General features: G+C 45.1%; 1 protein-coding gene across 2 annotated transcripts in view; it reads left to right on the top strand.

Moving 5' to 3' along the window:
• The window catches only part of LOC138580218 (alpha-2-macroglobulin-like protein 1), a 1051822-nt gene that overhangs the window by 276727 nt on the left and 753261 nt on the right, over positions 1-21834 (top strand). The gene's annotated exons all lie outside the window — the stretch shown is intronic.

Raw genomic sequence — 21834 nt, 5'->3', positions numbered from 1 at the left:
TGGGAGATATGATTTAGTGACACAAAAGCAAGTCAGCCAGGTCAATAGCGCCAGTCATAGGATTATCACATAATGTCGGCGCACACCAGCCGGATTTATCGTTTCTTTAGTGGACAAAAAGTCGGTTGACGCCCATAGGAAATTGTACTATTAGCGGACAAAAGGAGTGGTCTTAAAACACTTTCACCCTGACAACGAACAATACAAACAACGTTCTCAGAACACCCCCATTTTGTGTAATTGCAACCATTTCGGGACACCGCGAGTGTTTTTAGAACACATTCAACTAGACAGATTACAATACGGACAGCGTCCTGAGGACACCCCCAGTTTGTGTATTTACGAACAATTAAGTACACCACGAGTGTTCATAGCTCATTTTTACCTTCCTTGCGAACAAAAATGACACATACTCCGTCCTCTAAACACCCCACCATTTAGTTTATTTACAAAATGTCAGAACAGCCATGTTCTCCGCGAACAAATCGAACGCAACAAAAACGTCTAGCACATAAAAAAACAAAACATTGAACCTATCTCATACTCCCCCACCCTCCCCAAACACTCTTACACACCAACACATGGCACTAAATACAATTTTTTATCCACGTTTCACCGCGTTGTACGCGGTCAACAGCGAATACAAGATGGCGGGCGCCACAGAAAATCTGACGCGCTCCACGCCCCTCGCCGTCCAATCAGCGAACACGTTGCATGTCCGCGGACATGACGCAAGGCCATGGGCCAATCGGGGTGCTGTCCGCGGAGCGAACAGGGAAGTCCGTCCGCGAAGCGAACACAGATATCACACAATTTTTTGCCTTACGTTTTGGTCATTTTATAAAAAACTACTGGACGGATTTACACCAAATTTGCAAAAGCACACTTTCGGGACCAAGCCCCCACTCCTGCCACAAATTTGGTATAAATCCGTCCAGCGGTTTGGCCTGTGGCCGTGCGCAAAGTTTTTCCCCATTATGTCTATAGGAAAAAACACAAGTTTTGGGACCCCCCCTATAACTTTCCCCCACTGGACGAATCCTCACCAAACTTTGCAAAATAATTCAGAGTGGGCCATATACTTTTTTTTGCAAAGTTTGGTGAGGATTCATCCAGAGTGAGCGAAGTTATAAGCCACCCAAAAAATGCTCTTCCTATGGAAACACCAGCTTAACCATAACTACATGGACGCTACCGTGTCCATGTAATATATATGTACAATTTATGATAGAGAAGGGGAAGCAGAAACTGACACAAACACATGGGAATTGGGGTTTTCAAGAGGATGGACAGGAGAAGATGAAGGGATGGAAGTCTCATCAAAACGTTTTTCTATGTGGAGAGGATTTGGGGATAATTGACTGGGATATGGAGAGGGGGGAACAGGTACATGTTGCACAATGGCATCTCATTTTTTCTTTTATATGGTCCTCCACAAAATCTTTCAAAAGGTGGAAATTTGTCATGAGCTTGTTCATTTTTTCTTCCATGCGCAAGAGAGTTTGTTCTAAAGTATCTTGTGTATTGTTTTCAATGTTTGTATGGTCTGTTAAAAAATATATACATATATGTTAAGTGCACATAAAGTAATGCTTATTAATTTGGTTATATAGAGAAGTGTCTACCATTAGTTTCACTATCTTCAGACATTTCACCACGTGGGAAATTCTCCTCAAGCCATTCTAAAGTATTTTACATTGCTGTGAGGAATATATATATATATATTACTTTTATTGTATCTAATATAGTCATTTTAGAAATATATAAGAAAAAAGAAGTTTATTTACTAGATTGTGGTAAGTTGTCTTCTCAGTATTCTGTAGGTCTGCTGTTGCTCCTAGTTGTGCAATTTATGTGAGGTAATTATGTTAGAAGCATATCTTTCTTGTTTTGGTATATTCCATTTTAGTATATATGGTATTTTTAAATGGATGGTTGATGTGTTATATATATATAGGTTGTACTTCCTATTTATTACTACATATAAAGTGTGTGGGTGTTGGTTTTTCAACTTGTGCAGTGTTCATATGGCATGATATAACAATTTAAGATACCCCTGAGTTTTTGGGTAGTGTTGCTGTTGTCTGTGTCCGTCCGCGGACATTCGCACAGTCCGCGGACATCAAAATCTTTAGCTGGGGTTCAGTATGTTCTATGTTACATATATATAAAGTCAGGGATATTATGGTTAAGTTGCACTTCTAAAAACCTATGAAATTCAGTAAAAAAACTTTGTTAAAGGGACGTTATGGTTCAAAGTAAAAACGAAAAACCCTTGAAATTCGCCAGTTATGCTAAGCTAAGCAACCATAACTCACGCCACCGTGCACTGTTAAGACTAAAACCCAGGACATCAAAGATGACATCACAAATGTCATTGATGACATCACTGATGACATCACATGTGCATTTACTTTTCATGAAAACTCTGTACAAGGGATTCTTATAATGTTGACCAAAAAGTGTCAAGGATCATTGGAATACATATCATGAGCTACTTAGTACATTAAGCAATGCATTGATAAAAATAGCATTCTATTATGAAGTTCTATCCAGTGTACTAAGCTACTCATGCAGAAACATAGGCAGTGTGTGCAGCATACATGATGAAGGTGCAATATTCATAATCTTGCCATGTTGAATAGTGAAATAACTGCTTTCTTATTAGAGTTTTGCGTACTATGAAACATGTAATAAGTAACTAATAAAACCCACTTAATACATAAATGCATTAGTACAGACAAAACACAAAGAGACGACAATAGATACAAATATGAGTATATACAGGGAAAGTGAAGTAAGCAAAAAAGCATAAGTAGTAGCAGAAAGAGTTCATAACCTAAATGATTATCTGTATGCAGAGAAATGATTGCTCTGTTTCAAAGCTGCTGCTTACCCTATGTATGTGTATCACATGATGTGACTGGACCCTAAGGAAAGGAGTGTGAGTACAATGTATACAAATATGGGTATATATAGGGAAAGTACAGTCATAAAAAAAAACTATGAGAAAGTTCTGATAAGCCTAATGATTATGTTCATGCACAGAAAGGATTGCTCTCTGTCAGGCCTGTGTCTTCTGCTATGTATATGTTTCATATGATGTGACTTGACCCTAAGGGAATTACTATAAGAACATACTTGAAGGATAAGTCTACAAATATAGTACCTTTTCAATTTTTAGTTCTTGACTGTTACTGAACAAAACCATGTGGTCTAGATATGTCAGTAAAGGAAAAAAGGGGGAGCCAAACATGTGATGTCATCAGTGATGTCATCAATGACATTTGTGATGTCATCTTTGATGTCCTGGGTGTTAGTCTTAGCAGTGCACGGTGGCGCGAGTTATGGTTGCTTAGCTTACCATAACTGGCGAATTGCAAGGGTTTTTCGGTTTTACTTTGAACCATAGCGTCCCTTTAACAAAGTTTTTTTACTGAATTTGATAGGTTTTTCAACTTAACCATAACGTCCCTTTAACAACGATTTTTTACTGAATTTATTACATGGACGCAGTAGCGTCCATGTAGTTATGGTTAAGTTGGTGTTTTCCTAGGAAGAGCATTTTTTGGGTGGCTTATAACTTCTCTCCCTCTGTACGAAACCTCACCAAACTTTGCAAAAAAAGTATATGGCCCATTCTGATTTTTTTTGTAAAGTTTGGAGAGGTTTGGTCCAGGGGGGGGCAAAGTTATAGGAGGGGACCCAAAACTTTTGTTTTTTCCCATAGACATAATGGGAATAAACTTTGTGCACGCCTACAGCCCAAACCGCTGGACGAATTTACACCAAATTTGCGGCAGGAGCGGGGGCTTGGTCCTGAAAGCGTGCTTTTGCAAATTTGGTGTAAATCCGTCCAGTAGTTTTTTTTAAAATGACCAAAATGTAAGGCAAAAAAATTAGTGATATCTCCGTTCGCTTTGCGGACAGACTTCCCTGTTCGCTCCGTGGACAGTGCCCTGATTGGCCGAGCGGCTTGCGTGATGTCCGCGGACACCCGACGTGTTTGCTGATTGGACGGCATGGTGCGTGAAGCACGTCAGATTTTCTGTGGCGCCCGCCATCATGCATTCGCGGACGACCGCGGACAGCGCGGTGAAACTTGGATTAAAAATTGTATTTAGAGGAGTGTGTTGGTGTGTAAGAGTAATTGGGGAGGGTGGGGGAGTATGAGATAGGTTCAATGTTCTGTTTTTTTATATGCTAGACGCTTTTGTTGTGTTCGATTTGTCTGCGGACAACACGGCTGTTCCGAAATGTTCTATATAAACTAAATGGTGGGGTGTTCTGAGGATGGAGTATGTGTCCGTTTTGTTCGCAAGCAAGCTAAAATTGAGCTAAGAACACTCGCGGTGTCCTTAAATATTCGTACATAAACAAAATGGGGGTGTCCTGAGGACGCTGTCCATATTGTACTCTGGCAAGTTGAATGTGTTCTAAGAACACTCGCGGTGTCCTGAAATGCTCTGATTACTTACCGGTAATCTTCATTACTCTGAGTCCTACTCTTCCTCGTCACAGTACTGACGACCCTCCTCACCCTCCCTGTGGGGAAGGTCCCATGCTCCGGCTTGGTAATATGAAACTGAGTGATGTGGGGGAGGAGTTATAGGAATTTAAAGAAATAGAAGAAGGTCCTGTGTCAGAGGCAGGGGCCTCATGAAGTAAGTACTGGGACGAGGAAGAGTGGACGTGGAGGTAATGTTTGCAATTAAACAAAATGGGGGTGTTCTGAGAACGCTGTTCGTATTGTTCGTTGTCAGGTTGAAAGTGTTATAAGAACCCTCCTTATGTCCGTTGACATTACAATTTCCTATGGCCCTTACCAGACTTTTTGTCCACTAAACAAACGATAAATCAGGCTGCTGTGCGTCGACATTATGTGATAATCCTATCAATTGCCCCATCGACCTGGATGACCTGCTTTTGCGACACTAAATCCTATCTCCCACTCCGAAGCCTGACATTATCAAAGCATTCATATTCCCTGTCTCTCTCCGTGACGGTACAGGGTGCGTAGCCAAATGCGCTCAGTCGTCTCCAGTCCTACACAACTTTACACAGACCCCGGAAAACAACACAGATCATCTCACAACACAGCACGCAACAATTCGGAATATGAAACTGTGATTTAAAAGCAAACAGCAAGATTGTACATTTCGTAAAGTACTTTTATTTGACATCAAATGTTTAGAGAATATTCAGCGATTTGTATTTGTCTTTGCTGTCGATCCGCAAAAGTTCATCTTGAGTCACGTGCTGTTCCTTTGCGGTTCCTACGCGACTTTACACAGAACCCGGAAAACAACACGGATCATCTCACAACACAGCGCGCAACAATTCAGAATATGAAACTGTGATTTAAAAGCAAACAGCAAGATTGTACATTTCGTAAAAGTACTTTTATTTGACATCAAATGTTTAGAGAATATTCAGCGATTTGCATTTGTCTTTGCTGTCGATCCGCAAAAGTTCATCTTGAGTCACGCGCTGTTCCTTTGCGGTTCCTACGCGACTTTACACAGAACCCGGAAAACAACACGGATCATCTCACATCACAGCGCGCCACAATTCGGAATATGAAACTGTGATTTAAAAGCAAACAGCAAGATTGTACATTTCGTAAAGTACTGTTTAGAGAATATTCAGCGATTTGCATTTGTCTTTGCTGTCGATCCGCAAAAGTTCATCTTCAGTCACGCGCTGTTCCTTTGCGGTACACAGAGTGTTGGTTTATGATAAAATAAGCACTATGGTGGCACTGATAATCGGAAGGCTGTTCCAACAACGAGGCATTAGACCACCATAATGGTTGGTATGTTGCTACTAGCCGCTAGTACCGCGTTGGTCCTTGGCGATTGTCCCATAAAATGGTGAGGGTCATGAAGTTGTTTAGAAGTAGCTGCACCTGGCAGTTAAAAAATCTGTCGGCCGGGGTATGAAAATCGTGGCATTCACAGTACGGGAGGACATACCTGTTTTAAAAAACATAAATTAGTCTCACCAGCCGATCTTCATTAAAAATATTCATTTTATTTATTAGGGCGTGAAACTATTTGCTAGCGAGGATAGTGTAACGGAGTATGTTAACTTATTCCCATTAACCCACCCTCTGTCCTCTGCCTTTTTCAGAGCCCTCTAAGCGACAGGGGACCAATTCGGCGGTGATAGCTTGCGGTAGAAAACACTATGCCACATTGAAGGAACAAGTACAACTTAACCAGGCTTTAATGCCACGCTATTGTTATTATATTCCGGTATGAAATAATCTAAAGGGTTACTTACATTATATTGGCATTTTCCATTGTCTAAGCGTAGTGCAGTCCCAAAATACGACTCTGTCTGTGCCAACGGTCTTTCTCATAGTGATACAATATATAAAAGTGGTTTCGTTTCAGAAATTTCATCCTTATCGTGTCTTACGTTTTTGCAACACTCCTTCAAAAGAAGTCTTTTAGCACGATCCCTGTCTGTCAAAGTCAAAAAACAATAGAACCTTATAGTGCGAGTCGTGGGCCTCTCCGGCACGCGAGTAAAAAATGGAAGCAGCTGACCTTCACTGTAACTGACCATAAATTCTTAGTTTGCAACATTCTGTGTACAGCCATCTCTGAGAAATTGCTTTTTACACTCCATCTTTGTATATTGTTTGCGTGCTAATAAAAAAAACTTTGTTAAATGGACGTTATGGTTCCAAATAAAACCAAAAAACACCTGAAATTCCCAAGTTATGGTAAGCTAAGCAACCATAACTCTCGCCACCACCGTGCACTGCTAAGACTTACACCCAGGACATCAAAGATGACATCACAAATGTCATTGATGACATCACATGTGTATGTACTTTTCATGAAATATGTGTACAAGGGATTCTTATTATAATGTTGCGAAAAAAGTGTCAAGGATCATTGCAATAAGTATCATACCCTAATTAGTGCTTTGAACGATGCATTGATATAAATAGCATTCTATTATGGGGTTCTATCTAGTATACTAAGCTACTAATGCAGAAACATAGCATTGTGTGCAGCGTACAAGATGAAGGTATAATATTCGTAATGTTAATATGTTGAATAATGAAATGATAATTGTTTTCTTAATAGATTTTTGTGTACTGTGAAATATGTAATAAGTAGCTAATAAAACCCATGTAATGTATTACATAATTGCATTACTATAGAGAAAACAGACAGAGACAAGAACACATACCAATATACATATACATAGGGTAAATAGCAGCTTTGAAACAGAGAAATCATCATTTATTTGCTTGAAAATAATGCTGTCTTTAAAGCTTGTGTCTTCCCCTATGTATATGTTTCATATGATGTGACTGGACTCTAAGGGAATTACTATGAGAACCTACTTGTAGGATACGTCTACAAATAAAATACAATTTTTAGTTTCGGACTGTTACTGAAGAAAACCATATGGCCTAGATATGTCAGCAAAAGAAAAAAGAGTGAGCCAGAAGAACACTCGCGGTGTCCTGAAATGTTCGTACATAAAGAAAATGGGGGTTTTCTGAGGGCGTTCTCCGTATTGTGTGACTGCTTAGCTGTATGCAATGAGGGAATGGCAGAGAGAATGAAGTGGAAATGGTAGAAGGGCTGTCCAAGAGTTACGCGGTCCGCGGACACCGGGGCTGTCTGTGGACAGGGAGTGCTACATCCGGGGTTTTCCAGCAAATCCAGCATGGAAAGAAGACTGTAGGGATCAGCCAATCAGATGTTGAGGTTGTGGATTTGTGTTCAAAGAGACTGTGTGTAGTGAAGATGGCAGAAGTGGAGAAAGTCAGGGTGTTGGTGCTCAGAGATGTGTTTGTGCATGGTTTACAACAGTATGCTCAATGCAGGCATGTTGCAAAGAATTTCGATGTTAAAGGAGTGGAGGTCGTGTAGAGCACTGTGCCTGATTGCAATGTACAGGGAATTGTACAAGTTTGTGAAGATATGGGCAGGATCAGCAGTCCCCATGTGGTAGTTTTGCACTATGGTGCTTTCCGTTTGGGCTATGTCAGTGCCCCTACTTTGTTGGCATATTTGGAACACTTGGTTCAAGCAGTAATGAACATCCAAATGCCAAAGTAAATTTTTCTGGATTACTACCTAGGGCAATATGGGACAATAGTTCAATGTTTTGTCCTCAGCAAAACAATGCTAGGTGTTTAATCAACCGAGGCATGTGTGCCTTCATGCTTAGAGCTGGTATGTTCTTCTGTAATTATGAGAATATTGATTCCAGTAATGCTGTTTATTTTAAAGAAGATGGCATTTCCTTATCTTTTATGGGAAATGCCATGCTGTTTTGGAATGTAAGGGTTGCTTTGGAGAAGGTTATGTGAAGATTTTAGGAGTAAAGTAAGAAAAAAAGAAGAAAAAAAATACAAAAGAACAGGTGTCTGTCAAGCATCTGCAAAAAAAACAAAAAAACGGCTCTTTTCAGAGGCAACCTCAAAAGGGAAATGGGGCACACTTTTTAAATTTACATTCATCACGCTCAGATTTTCGATATGTCCGCGTACATGGTGGTAGTCCGCGTACATCGAAATCACTAGCTAGGGGTTCAGTATGTTCTATGTTACATGTATTTAAAGTCAGGGATATTATGGTTAAGTTGTGCTACTAAAAACCTATGAAATTCAGTAAAAAAATGTTGTTAAAGGGACGTTATGGTTAAATTGTGCTACTAAAAACCAATGAAATTCAGTAAAAAAACGTTGTTAAAGGGACGTTATGGTTCAAAGTAAAACCGAAAAACCCCTGAAATTCAGCAGTTATAGTAAGATAAGCAACCATAACTCGTGCCACTGTGCACTGCTAACACTAACACCCAGGACATCAAAGATGATATCACAAATGTCATTGATGACATCACTGATGCATATTGATATATATACTGGTGCAATGAAAGGATTTGCATGAGTCATGGCTAGCACAATGACCGCACTTGCGCGCTGGTGTTAATTCCAGTTCTCAGATTGAGACAAGCGTTATCTTTTTCCCAGGGTTAAGAGGAGTCATATTTGGTCTTTGTGATGGAACTGCAATTAACTCTGGATGTAAATGACACACTGTGTTGCGTAAGTGCTGGGGTGAATGCCGGTATTGTGTGGGTGTTAAAGCAGCAGCATGAGGAGGTGCCTGCTGGTGTTAGCACCAATGCTTATCAGTTAGCAATCAGTGCTTCCACCATGGCAAATTCTATTTAGTCATTTCAGTGACACAACCACCGGCGCAATTCCAATCACTGCTGCATACCTAAACCAATTCATATTTGGGTCATTGCAGCAGGACTATCACAGGTGATCTACATGTGTCACACAGTTGCTCCAGGAGGGTAGTGTTGTCAGAGAAGGTAGAAGGACCTGCTGGCTCTTGGCTTCCATGCTGGCTGGGGCATGCTGGGTGTTTTAGGGGGGTGTGGGGGCAGACTCCATGCCTAGCACTGGCTGCAGCTTCCTTGTCTGTCCAGGCCTTTCTACAGTCTCCTCTACAGTTTCCTGTTTTGTGGGTGACCCATAAAAACCCTTCCTAACTCTGCAGCCGCTCCGCGGTTGACTGCTGAGTTGCAGTCTGTGGCAGTCCGTGAGCAGACGGACTGGGGGAAATGCCCTCCTCACCACCATCGGGAGGCAAAGATGAGGAGGAGCGGTGGATGAGAAGTTCAAGCTTAAGGCTTGCCTCCCAGAGATTCGACCTACCCTGCCCCTCATCAAGACCAAGGCATACACCAAAATCGGGGCTTCATAACGCCAGCCTTTCAAAACAACTGCAGCATGTGCCCCCCACAGAAGAACTACCCCAGGGCAAGGGTGAAGTCCAAGCGACCTGCCAAGGAAAAGTCGCATCCAGCGATAAAAAACTGCAAGCCTGCTTTACTGCTGTCACAAATACATCTGCACTAGACCAGGAGGTCTGCAAGCCGAAATCGGCGATAGAGCTGGGAAAACCTCATGCGGACAAGTTCCCAGTGCAGCTGACCGAAGGGTGGGCGGCGAGGGAACAGCATGTGGCCCCCCGACTCGGGATGCCGGAAACAGCCCAGGAGGGCTCACAAAGTACTAATTGGACCAACACTCCATTACTCACCGTGAGCGTGGAGCCTGTCACGTCGGGGTTCGCACAGGATGGAGTGGCTGGTCCCAGCCAGGGGATCCGTCGCCATGGATGCGTGGAGCTGTCGGCACTTGTTTCCCCTGCTGCGAGCTTGCAGGGGAGCGCGGCAGCACCCCGACCAGCTCCGAATGCGTCATCGGAGAAGGAGGTGGCGCGAGCTCAAATCCAGGTGGACGAGAGCGAGGCTCCACTTCCTCAAGGGGGTGGAGCCAAGGATCAGCAGAGCAAAGGGGCCAGACCAAAAGAAGCTGTTCAACTTGTTACGCCGCAAATCCAATCAAGTCAAGAGAGTGAAGTTCTTCCCATTGACTCTCCGCCTACATTTATTTTCCCCAAAAAAACACAAAAAATATTTCAAAAAATGCATCCTTCCAAAAACAAAATCAAAAAAATCAAAAGAAAAAAAAGGAACACTTGACAAACCATTGCCTCATAAAAACAAGAAATCCTCAGACAAGATCCTGGCTAACTCAGCGATTTGTAACTCTCTAAAATCATATTTTGCCAGCCAAGGAAAGCAGAAATATGACATTCTCCTCAAATTGACAGACGCAGAATTGCTGGACGCTGTGTCCGACCTCGCTGGAGGTCCAAAAGCATGTAAATTTCCCTACACACCAAAAGAGGGCGTCCTATACCCGGGTGGTAAAGAAAATACTCTTGCTGACTCTTCTCAGCCTGAAAGCCCCAAAGAAGGCTCTCCTGTCTCATCTGAAAGCCCGAAAATTGCCCCTCTTAATCTTCCTTTAACAAGACTGTCTCCCTCTCCTGCAGATTGTTCCGGGACATGTAGCCCTAAGGGACTCTTGTGCCACCCCCGTACACCTCGAACTACTGGGACCCACTCAATCAACAACACAGCAAATGAGGGCGCTGAAGACCCTCTTGTTCAGAAGCCACATCTCCTCCCTGTCAAGAATCCAGTTAAAATCCAATCACACCGAGTCCTATCTGCCGCCTTATCAGACAAAGATTCCCACTCACCTAAGGTCCCTCCACAGTCTTCTACCCCACCTTGCCGCCTTCACATTTCACCTCAAAGGAATAGTGATGGGGGGGATCCAAACAGAAGAAGTTCTAAAGGAAACATCACCAAAGATACGAGACCTGACAACATTGATGTCAGCAGTGACGATCGTGCTCGCTCCATTTTCGAAAACTATATGAAGCTATAAATGACACGCTTAAGGACCAAACGACTCTGACTGCAATGACCCATACCAAAATGACATATTTTGAGGGATATATAACCGCCAAAGAAAAAGTTGACAGCGTCATTTATGACAAATTTATAGGAGATCTAACACAAACCAATCCTGCAATTTCAACTCCTCTACCCGAACCAATTCTAATTAAGAACTCAAGAGACTGCGCATCACAGACAGATTCAACTACCGAGAAAGAAATAGACCTGCGAGATCAGACACAGTCAGCAGACTAGCGGTCTTCCAATAAAATTTGCTTCGAGTTCGGAAAAAAGCCTTAAAAAAATCAAAAATCGAAGGAGAATATTGAACCCCCTCGCCAATTTTTATTTGAAGGAGTCAAAAAGGGAATGGCCAAATCATGCCTGAAAGAACCAGCCTCAAAACAACTGCACCTCCCTTTTTTGATGAACGCAGCCAAAGTCTTAACAAAAGGAACACTTGCCCAACCAACTAATCCAAATGGAGTTAAAAAAAAAAACATCCTTCAAGATCCAGCGACAGTCCCTTCAGGTCAGGCGCTGGGAAATGTCCCGGTCCCTCAGTTGAAAAACAGAGATTTGGTTCCTAAACCAAGCACGTCCTGCGGATCCACAAAATCTCCCATCCAGGTCTGTCATTTCGTCAGAAGTCCTTCGCAGACTTCACTGCTACACTCACCAATTACCGTTGAAGACTTCCTTAAGAGATGAAGCCTCTATGAACATCACTCTCCACTCATCTCCTGGGAGTTGCAGTCAAAGACAAACTGACGAACGTGAGGGAGAAAGACCGTCGACAATTACTAACCGTGTAACATCCCCAATATCAAAAAAACGAAGGACAAATAGTGAAAATAAGAAAAAGGACTGACATAGCCCTAACCAGAGATATCCTAGAGGGCCGGAATCTCTAAGAGTGAAACTTGTGTCACTAAAAAGAAACTACGCAGAAGTAAAATCACCTAATGACACTGTTGATGACCGGAAAGACGGTCTCAACTTGTACAAAAAAACAAAGGAATCCATTGTACAGAAAGAAAATAATTATTTCAGAGATGGCAGCCGGAACCAAAAAATAGCAAAACAACAAAGGCTAGCTCTTGCAACAGTTTTTAAGCTGGAACAGATCCTGGCAAACCTCGAGAAGACAACCCTAAATAGGGGAACGGTACTGAAAATTTTGAAACGCACCAGCGATCTCAAAGAATTGACGACGGAGGATCTGATACTAGTAGAGCCTTACCACAAAGACCAACAAGCAAAGGCGTACCTACATGTAAGAGCAGAAGCTATAAGCAGATGGTCCAAAGAAGGCGAAGCAGACCTCCTAAAAAAAGGGCTACTTTATTACAGAGGTGAAAAGAGCATCGAACGATTGGAAACTTCAACCCAAAGAGAACTCTCATCCGCCTGGGAAACTCCACTACAGGTCAGAAACAGAGTCAAATGAGCAAAACCTGATCCAGACCCCAAGGAGAGACTCGGCCCCATGGTCGGACAACACTGGCATGAGCAAGAACCGACACTCTCCGATAAGGAGACCCACTGAAAGAAACTTACATAGACCAAGTGAAATGCAAGAAAAAAGATTCCCATCTAAGAGAAGGAATCCGTCTCACTCAGAAACTAAGACTGAACAAAAACTGTCTGACAGAAGCTATAAAACCTCGAGACACTCGGAATTTTCGTCAGCCAAGAACAACCTGTCAACATTTGCACCAATTAAGCAGCTCTTGGCATGGCTTCCAAAAACCTCTTCAAGCTACCTAAAGAAATAGCAACAAATACCCAGTGAAATGGCGAAATCAACCAAAGATGGAACAAGCATAAAAGACCCAAGGCCAGAACCTGATCTCCAAACTCGAACACTTAAAATGATGTCTTGGGACACCAGGGGTTATACTCACCTCACAAAACCAGGGGGAGTAAACCTTGGGGAATTTGACATCATTACCCTCCAAGAAACAGGGCTCCTCAAACCTCCAACAATTGATGGCTTTTCAGTTGTAGTTTCCCCAGCAAACTAAGGCCGGCTGGGTCGTCCATCAGCTGGTCTCCTTGTGGCAGTCTGATCCGGTTCTGGACTTTCAATTCAGAAGAAGCTTTCTGCTACTCAAACTCACTTAGCAGTATTAATAAAGTGGGAATGACTGGACGCGAAGAGTCACTCTATGATCTCCTCTTTAATTACCATAATCACAATCTATTGGAATCCTCAAGTCATCTCAGATAGACTCTTCCTAGCAACCATTGAAACCGAGATCGATGGCATCATGACTGCCCAAAACAACCCCCTTATAATTCTTAGTGGGGACTTGAATGCCAAATGCCCGACGGGACTCCCGAGAAGCACTTCACCACGTCCGACAAGCCAGGTGGAATCACATGGCAAGCAATGGCAATCCCTCATGGATTCTAGAAACCTCTACAATATTGATCACTCTCTTCCTCAGGCCATCTATATTCCCACTTGGGAAAGAGGTTCTCAAGAAGGCACGATAGACTACATATATGTATCAGAGCCGATGCTGAGCCGAATTACAACTTTTGAGGTCATAAGGGCAGAAGCAAGCGACCATAACATCCTGAAAATCACATGGCCGACTGAAGGGGGTGACAGAATTCAAATGCCAGAAAAAATTGAATCAAATGCCCAAGGAAACCGCCTAAGGCTTACAGCGGAACGAATTAAAGAACTGTCCAAAAACTACGCAACTCACTGCTTGCGGGAAAACAGGGGGACAATAAATTCAACTGACTACCAACCCTTATTGGTTCCGTATCTGATACCCAGGAAGCTAAATCCAAAGGGTACCCAGCAACCATTACACACCTACGACAAAGAGTTGGTAATGAAACGCTGCACCCTGAGAAAGCTGAAGAAGCAGGCAGCAACCTCTGAATCAGATGGACCAAGGGAAACCTACCTGAATGAACAAAAGCTGTATAAATCCTGGTTAAGATTCCAAAGAGCTCTCCTCTATCAACGTGACTCAGAAGAAATGCTGAGAAAATTGGCAGATAAGAACTCGGGTGCTTTCTGGCAATTGATTAGGAATACAGGAGATGGGTCAACTGCAATAGGATCGAACAATGTCTCAGAAGAAGTCTGGAAACTACACTTCTCCAAGATATTCCAGCTCCCCAGGCAAACTATTCCTCTTCTGGGTCTGAGACAAATCCAACTACCTGGGAAGACTTCTCAAATGAAGAAGACATTGTACTGGCCATCAGGCGTCTTAAATCCTCCAGAGCTCCTGGCCCTGACGGAATCACCAACATAGACCTAAAAAACCACCCGGAGGAGTGGGCGAGCTTCATTGGCCAGGTGTTCAAAAAATGTTGCATTACAAGATCCATTCCGAACTCCTGGCGCTGCGCAGTGATCGCTCCCATCTATAAAAAAGGAGACAGAACTGACCCAGGAAACTATCGCCCCATTGCGCTTTTGGACACAATTGGTAAACTCTACGGATCTTTCCTCTTAAAGAGCTTCCAAATTTGGGCTAAAACAGCCCCCTGCCGAGACCCTTTTCAAGCAGGGATCATGAAAAACTCAGGGACCACAGCCAACATCATGATGCTAAGTGCTATAAAGGCCAAACTCACGCCAGGGCCTGGGAAAGTATACCTGGCGTTTATAGATCTCAGTCAAGCCTTTGATCAAATAGACAGAGCTCTGCTGTGGTCCAAACTGGAACAATGGAAATGTCTGAGCAAAATTCTTGACCCAATAAAGGCTTTTCACAACAAGACGTCAATTAGGTTCAAGTTAGATCAAGCAGGCCGGTTGTCTGAAGAAATTCTGATGCTCAGAGGGGTGAAACAGGGCTGTCCGCTGGCCCCGGTCTTGTTCATCTCCTTTCTTGGAGATTTTAAAGAAAACGCCAGCAAGACTAGATCCTTCCCTCCAAAAATTGGTGAGACTTCTGTGGCTCGTTTATTATATGCTGACGATATCATCCTTCTTGACCAGACTGAAATTGGTCTCCAAAGACAGCTCGATAACTTGGCTAAATACATCTCAAAAAACAACTTAGAGATAAATGAGGAGAAAACAAAAATCTTGATACTTGGACAGTTGCCAAGAAAGAACTCAAAAAATTCAGATGGCATATTGAAAACTCGACCATAGAAGTAGTGAAGTTCTTTAAATATCTGGGGGTGACGATGGATAACTCAAAGGCCCACATTACAACCCAGGCGGTAAGTATCCAACATTACCGGCATGGCGTAATTAGCGTTAACGCCTTGGTCCGATGCCGTAAAGTGCGGCACATTACGACCCATCGTGCACGAGCATTACGCCATGCCGGTAATGTAAACTACGCCATGGCGTAAATGACCCCAAAACGGCCCTTACCGGCATTGTACGCCGTGCAAGGTGCACTACCGCCACCCATCATTGTGGTGACTGTAATTAGCGGTCACCGCAATTAGTGGTCACCGTAAATAAGCGGAACCGGAAGTAGCGTCATCGCGGCGGAACGGGAAAGAGCACGGCGGCCATCTTAAAAAACACAATCCATTGACATCCTACCCAACCACACCACATTTGACCCACAGACCTTGTAAAACCCATCACCCACCCATTTCCCCACCTAAACATGCCCAAAGTTCTGAAGAAAGCCTGCGATCGGCAGCGGCAGGACCGTTTCAGTCAGGAAGAACTAACGATGTTGGCAGAAACGCTGCAGGAAAAGGCGGACATCGTCTTCTCGCCAGAAATGAGAAGAGCAGCCATAGCCCGCAAAAAGGAAATATGGGAACTTGTGGCACAACGGGTCAGTGCCGTAGGTACCACCCCACGCACCTCCAAACAGTGCCGCAAAAGGTGGGATGACCTCCAGCTCCGAGTAAGGAGCATACTGTCAGCCAATCGAAACCTGGCCCTGGCAACTGGCGGGGGAGCAGACTCCCCAATCAAGATGCAGCCATGAGAGGAGATTTGTGCCTCGACGATTGGCATAGAGTGCATTGAGGGCGTTGGTGGAATGGAGAGAGGAGCCCCGACATCAGGAGACACAGTTAGGTGCCTCCAATTCAGCCATGCAAAACACCCTGAATTACACTTACATGGGAATCACAATGTCGCCCCATATGGGAAACACAACACATCAGCAGGAGACCCACACCCTGCACACATGCAGCATGCACACTCCACAGCAGACACACACATTTCTGCATGCTCAACCCACCCAAAAGGGAGACAACCTGTATGTCACAGCCTACAAAGTCCACCATCTATCCTTCAAAACCATGGCAATCTTCATGCCTGCTCAATGTTCGCTGATCCATCAATAACACATTCCCTTCTCTGCTCCACCACAGGCTCACAATCGGACGCCGTCAGGGACGAGAGTAGTACCACCCCAGCCAAGAAACCCAGGACAGAGGGAAGAGCACAACAACCCACCACCTCTGCTGGACCCATGCCCAAACCACACCAGGCCAAAATCTCTGTCGAAAGACAGCCCAGGGCAGCAATGACCCCCGACGAAAGTGCCATGACAGCACCCATGGAAGACACACAACAACTGCTGCCCACTGAGGGCAATGTGTCTGCGGGGAGCAGTACCATTGGGGAGACTGCTGCCGTCGCTGCATGCTCCGACAGCGACGTGGGGAATATGGAGGATGACACTGAAGGTTCCCCCAACGCCCACCTTCACTCCCCGCACCTGTCCCCATGTAGCCTGCACGGAGACGACACACAGGGGCTAGCCCTTGGAGATACATGGCCAGCCACTCCCAGCACAGTGGGAGTCGGGGAGGAGGGGAGTAGTCCAATTGGGCCGCCAATTGCAACCTCCATTGCCCCTGATTTCCAGCAATCGCTGGACGAAATATCAACTAGGCAACAACAATTGTCCTCACTACTGACACAGCATGTTGCTGATTGTGGAGGCGCAAGTGCAGGCATGGAGAGATGTGCTGAGAACATCAAGGCAGCCATCCAATCAGCAAGCAAGGACATTTGTGCAGAACTAGCCGCGGTGCGTAACATGATAAGTGAACTCATACAGACAATCATGGACACATGGCGTAGCGAGCAGGCCAGTACCTCCTCCGCAGCAAGTTCTGCCCCAGCCAGCCCAGTCCGCAGGTCATCCAGGAACCTGAGGAGCACAGGCAGGGGGGCTCCAGGTGCCGGGAGAGGGGGCTGCCAATAGTGGCCGTCCAGTGCACCAATGGAACATTACCCAGCCCTTCACCACGGTCACCGTCACACCTTTGCAGGGAGTTCAGGGGGGAAGGGGAGGGGGGATTGGGTATGTTGGGGAGTTCAGGGGGAGGGGGAGGGGGGATTGGGTGTGTTGGGGAGTTCAGGGGGGAGGGGGAGTGGGGATAGGGTGTTTCTGACCTATGCACATTGATAATACACTTTTTTGATTTGCACAAATCAAATGTGTGGACATTGCTCATTGCGCATGTGTGCTTTATTGGTGTACAGTCCACAGTGTGCATGTCCCAGACACACACAGTGCCCCAAGTGCCGTCTCCATGTTACACACACCAGCCGTGTGTGCTAGAAGCATTGGTCAATGATATTCTGACGCATTTCACGGCCCTCCTGTGCATCGCTGCCTCCTTGAGGTGCTGCCCCATCCCCACCCTCATCATCCTCATCATCAGGTGGTTGCAGTTCTGCGTCAGGGGGCTGTGGAACATTCCGTCTGACACACATATTGTGTAGCATCACACATGCCATGACAATCTTTGCAACGTTCTCATGGCAGTACAGGAGTGCCCCGCCAGACCTGCTGAGGCAGCGAAACCATGCCTTCAGTAGGCCAAATGCCTGCTCAATCACCACACGGGTACGTGCATGGGCACGGTTGAAGTCAGCCTCATGCTGGTTCTGTGGGTTACTGGTATAAGGAGCCACCTCTTCAGGGGATAGCCAGCATCACCTGTATGTAGGAAACAATGTATGTGTCAGTTATTACATCTAATTCTGAACATGACGTGCCAACATGCACATTGAACTGTTACTTTGGACCACTTTCAGTTGCGCTGATGGATTCACGCTATGCAAACGGTATATGTCCATGGCTCTCATGGACAGTTTTGCATGCCAACAAACCATGTATGCAGGGTGGTCGAGTGCCTTGTGAGTGCCCATCCACTGTGTCCGTCCATGCCGTATGTTCAGGTGACCTGGCACGTGTCCTGTGATGTCAATGCTCACATGATTGCTACATTGCTGTCTGCATCATTATGACCCCAGTGAACTATCCGGATGTTGATAGGGACATTTAGTGGGCCTTGCTGTCTGTGCTGTGGCGTTGTGGTGTTTCTGTCCGTCATGTGCCTCCTTTGTGCGCTGTTGTGTGGGACACGCCTTTCAGTAGATGATGTATAGTGACGTGCATGTAGGTGCATTTCGTTGGAGTCAATGGTCCAAATTGGTACAATGCACTTGCAGATGGTTGTGTCATGGTTGGAACACACCTTCTTTTTCATGGTGGGGCTGCTTCGGTCAAGCATAATGTCTACAGGTGTGAGATTACGTTAGTGCTGCTTTAGGGTATGATTGTCTCTGCTAGTCACAGCCAGGTGGAGTATGCATCACCCCCCCCTTTCTGCCAGGTGGAGTATGCATCACCCCCCCCTTTCTGCCAGGTGGAGTATGCATCATCCCCCCCCCTTTCTGCCAGGTGGAGTATGCATCACCCCCCCCTTTCTGCCAGGTGGAGTATGCATCATCCCCCCCTTTCTGCCAGGTGGAGTATGCATCACCCCCCCCCTTTCTGCCATGTGGAGTATGCATCATACCCCCCCCTTTCTGCCAGGTGGAGTATGCATCATTCCCCCCCCCCTTTCTGCCATACCAAGGTCATGACGTGAGACTCTCAGAGTAGCCAGGATCTTAGGCCTGCATGTCGCTCCATGTAGCGTGGTTTTGTGGAGTTCCTCAGGACCATTGAATCATGGGTTGATCCGGGGAATCGGGCACAACAATGTGTGAGGATCCTGTTGGAGTCACAGACCATCTGCACGTTGATTGAGTGAAATTGTTTACGGTTGCAGTACGGTACCTCCATGGGACCACCAATTCCACATGGGTGCAGTCGATGGCACCAATGCAACCAGGTATGCCGGCTAGTGCATGGAAACCCACTTTGGTGTTTGCAATCTCCTGGGCAGACCGTGGTAATGAGATGTGGTCGTCTGTGTGCTTGAGGAGGGCATCGAGCACTTGGATCAGTGTACGTGAGAATAATGGTTGTGAAATACCATGCAAGTGCCCCACTGTGTGCTGGTAGGTGCCTGTGGCCAGGAAGTGGAGTACAGACACTACCTTCAGTAGGGGTGGGATGGCAGTTGGTGTTTCTATCTTGCTGACAATGTCGTTGTGCGTCATGTCCACGATGGCGGTGATGGTGTCCCGGTCCAAACGGTACAGGGTGTGGATCTGCTCAGCAGTGAGGTAGAATGGACTGGCTCTGATGTGTGGGATTGTGGGCTGCCTGCGTGGTGGTACTGGCTGTGCTGGTTGGCCTTGCTGGGCCTGCCTTGCCCTCCTCCTCCTCCTGCGTCTTCTCTGAGCAGCCTGTTGTTGTTGTTGTTGTAGTTGTAGCACTTGCATTGCTATCAGGTCCTCCAGCCCCAACATTGCTAGTCCTATTGGTATCATTGTGGAGTGTGACTGGGTCTGGGAAGGGGTTGGGTGTGCTCTTTTTGTACTTCCGGAGTCTGTATTGCCTCCACCTGTGCTGATTCTGTGCACCTGTGGCAGCTGGATTCACTGCACAAGTCCCTTTACGGTTGGTTCGCGATGGCGTAATTACCGGTATGGCGGTAAGGTACTTAACGGGCTGGGTGATGGCGTTAGGTGCATGTCCGCTTGGGTCGGCATTCGCGTACCTTTCCGCCATGCCGGTAATTACGGTGTGGGGGGTCGCGTGCGCGCGTCCTTGGTGCAGTTAGCGGCAGCGTTAACTACGATGCCGCTAATGGCATCGTAGTTAACGGTCACGGGTCTTAATCGGACCTAGCGGAAAACGATGGCGGTAATCCTTTACCGCCATCGTTTTTCGCTTTGCGCCTGGGTTGTAATGAGGCCCAAAGTCTGAGACTTCGATGCAAAACCATCTGTGGGACAAGACACGAAAACTCACTACTCAGGCAAAAATAATCGACAGGAAATATGGCCGTTTTTCGCTTCTACCGGCCATAAAATTTTACAAAGGCAAAGTAATTCCGAGCTTGGCATACGGATGTGAGGCAATGCCAGGGATTCCCACTGCGATTTGGCCAAAATTGGAAGCCTATTTTTGGCGGAAAGTCCTTCAGCTTCCCAACTCCACATCTATCTCGATCATCAGAAGAGAACTGGGAATCAACTCCCTGAAAGCTGTTATTGAGGCAGTTGAAATGGCGCTGTTTAGGAAAATAATAATGCAGGACTCACCGCCCCTGTATAACATAATCAAAACCAAAATGGCAGAAGGAAGGAACAAGTCTCTTGCCACCTGGGCAGCCAAGCAGCGAGCACATTTGGTCAACAGTGGATGTTCTGAAGAGGAACTGATTCGAAATCCTACAAAAATAAAACAGAAAATGGACCAATTGGATTGGCTAGAGACTCTAACACTAGCAGGAAACAACAAACTCCTCACTCATCTGAACTTCCAACCCAAAAAATTACATTCAACTACTGAAGTCCTAAAAAGATTCCCAGATAAGGCCTTAAGATCTATTTTTTTGAGATCTCGTCTTAACCTGCTTCCGACCAATGAAATAAGGGCCACCAGGGGCCAAACGCAAACAAATCACTGTCGCTTTTGCGAAACTGAACACGAACCTGAATCGGTAAAGCACCTCTTGATGCACTACTCTAAAACGAAAAAATGGCAAAGAGCATATCTGAGACCATTGATTAATCCTAATCTCCTGTTTGAAGAAGACGTCTGGTGGAACCGCCTCCTGAGTGGATCAACATGGTCAATAGCAACAGCTAAAATTTTAAAGGCAGCCCTAGAGGCATGCTTCCTTAAAACCAACGAAGACGAGAGGCTAGATTCTGACCAATAAAGGTTGGAACCGGAATCTGAATCCGCTGTGAACATCAGAAGGGAAATTTTAAACAGTGAAAAGGCTGGAAAGAAGAAAACTAAACTTTGAAACTCTAATGTCAAGACTTTCTTCTCTTTGCAAAATCATTGATTTGATAAAAGCAAATAAAAAAAAAAATAATAATAATCTACTGGGAAAGGACAGCTAAGGCAGGGCAGTGAAGGGCTAACTGAACATGGTGTGCTAACTGGACACAATGGAAATGTTCTATGTCATAATTTGGCATTTTAAAGCCTGAACCCAAAAAACACTGATTTTTTTTTTTGGCCGTTTTTGTTTAGGCTTTAAAATGCGATATTATTACATAGAACCCTGATCCTTCCCCATCCTCATCCTCTCCCACTCATTCTCTCGTTAATCAGGGGGAGTTAACCCCTGAACTTCCCCTTTCCGCACCTACCACCCCATCCCCACATCTAAACACGCATTCTCCCCACACATACGCAT

The sequence above is a fragment of the Ambystoma mexicanum genome, chromosome 3p (assembly GCF_040938575.1).
Source record: "Ambystoma mexicanum isolate Mex_15411 chromosome 3p, UKY_AmexF1_1, whole genome shotgun sequence".
In the NCBI taxonomy this organism is placed as follows: Eukaryota; Metazoa; Chordata; class Amphibia; order Caudata; family Ambystomatidae; genus Ambystoma; species Ambystoma mexicanum.
This window is presented reverse-complemented; position numbering and strand designations above follow the sequence as displayed.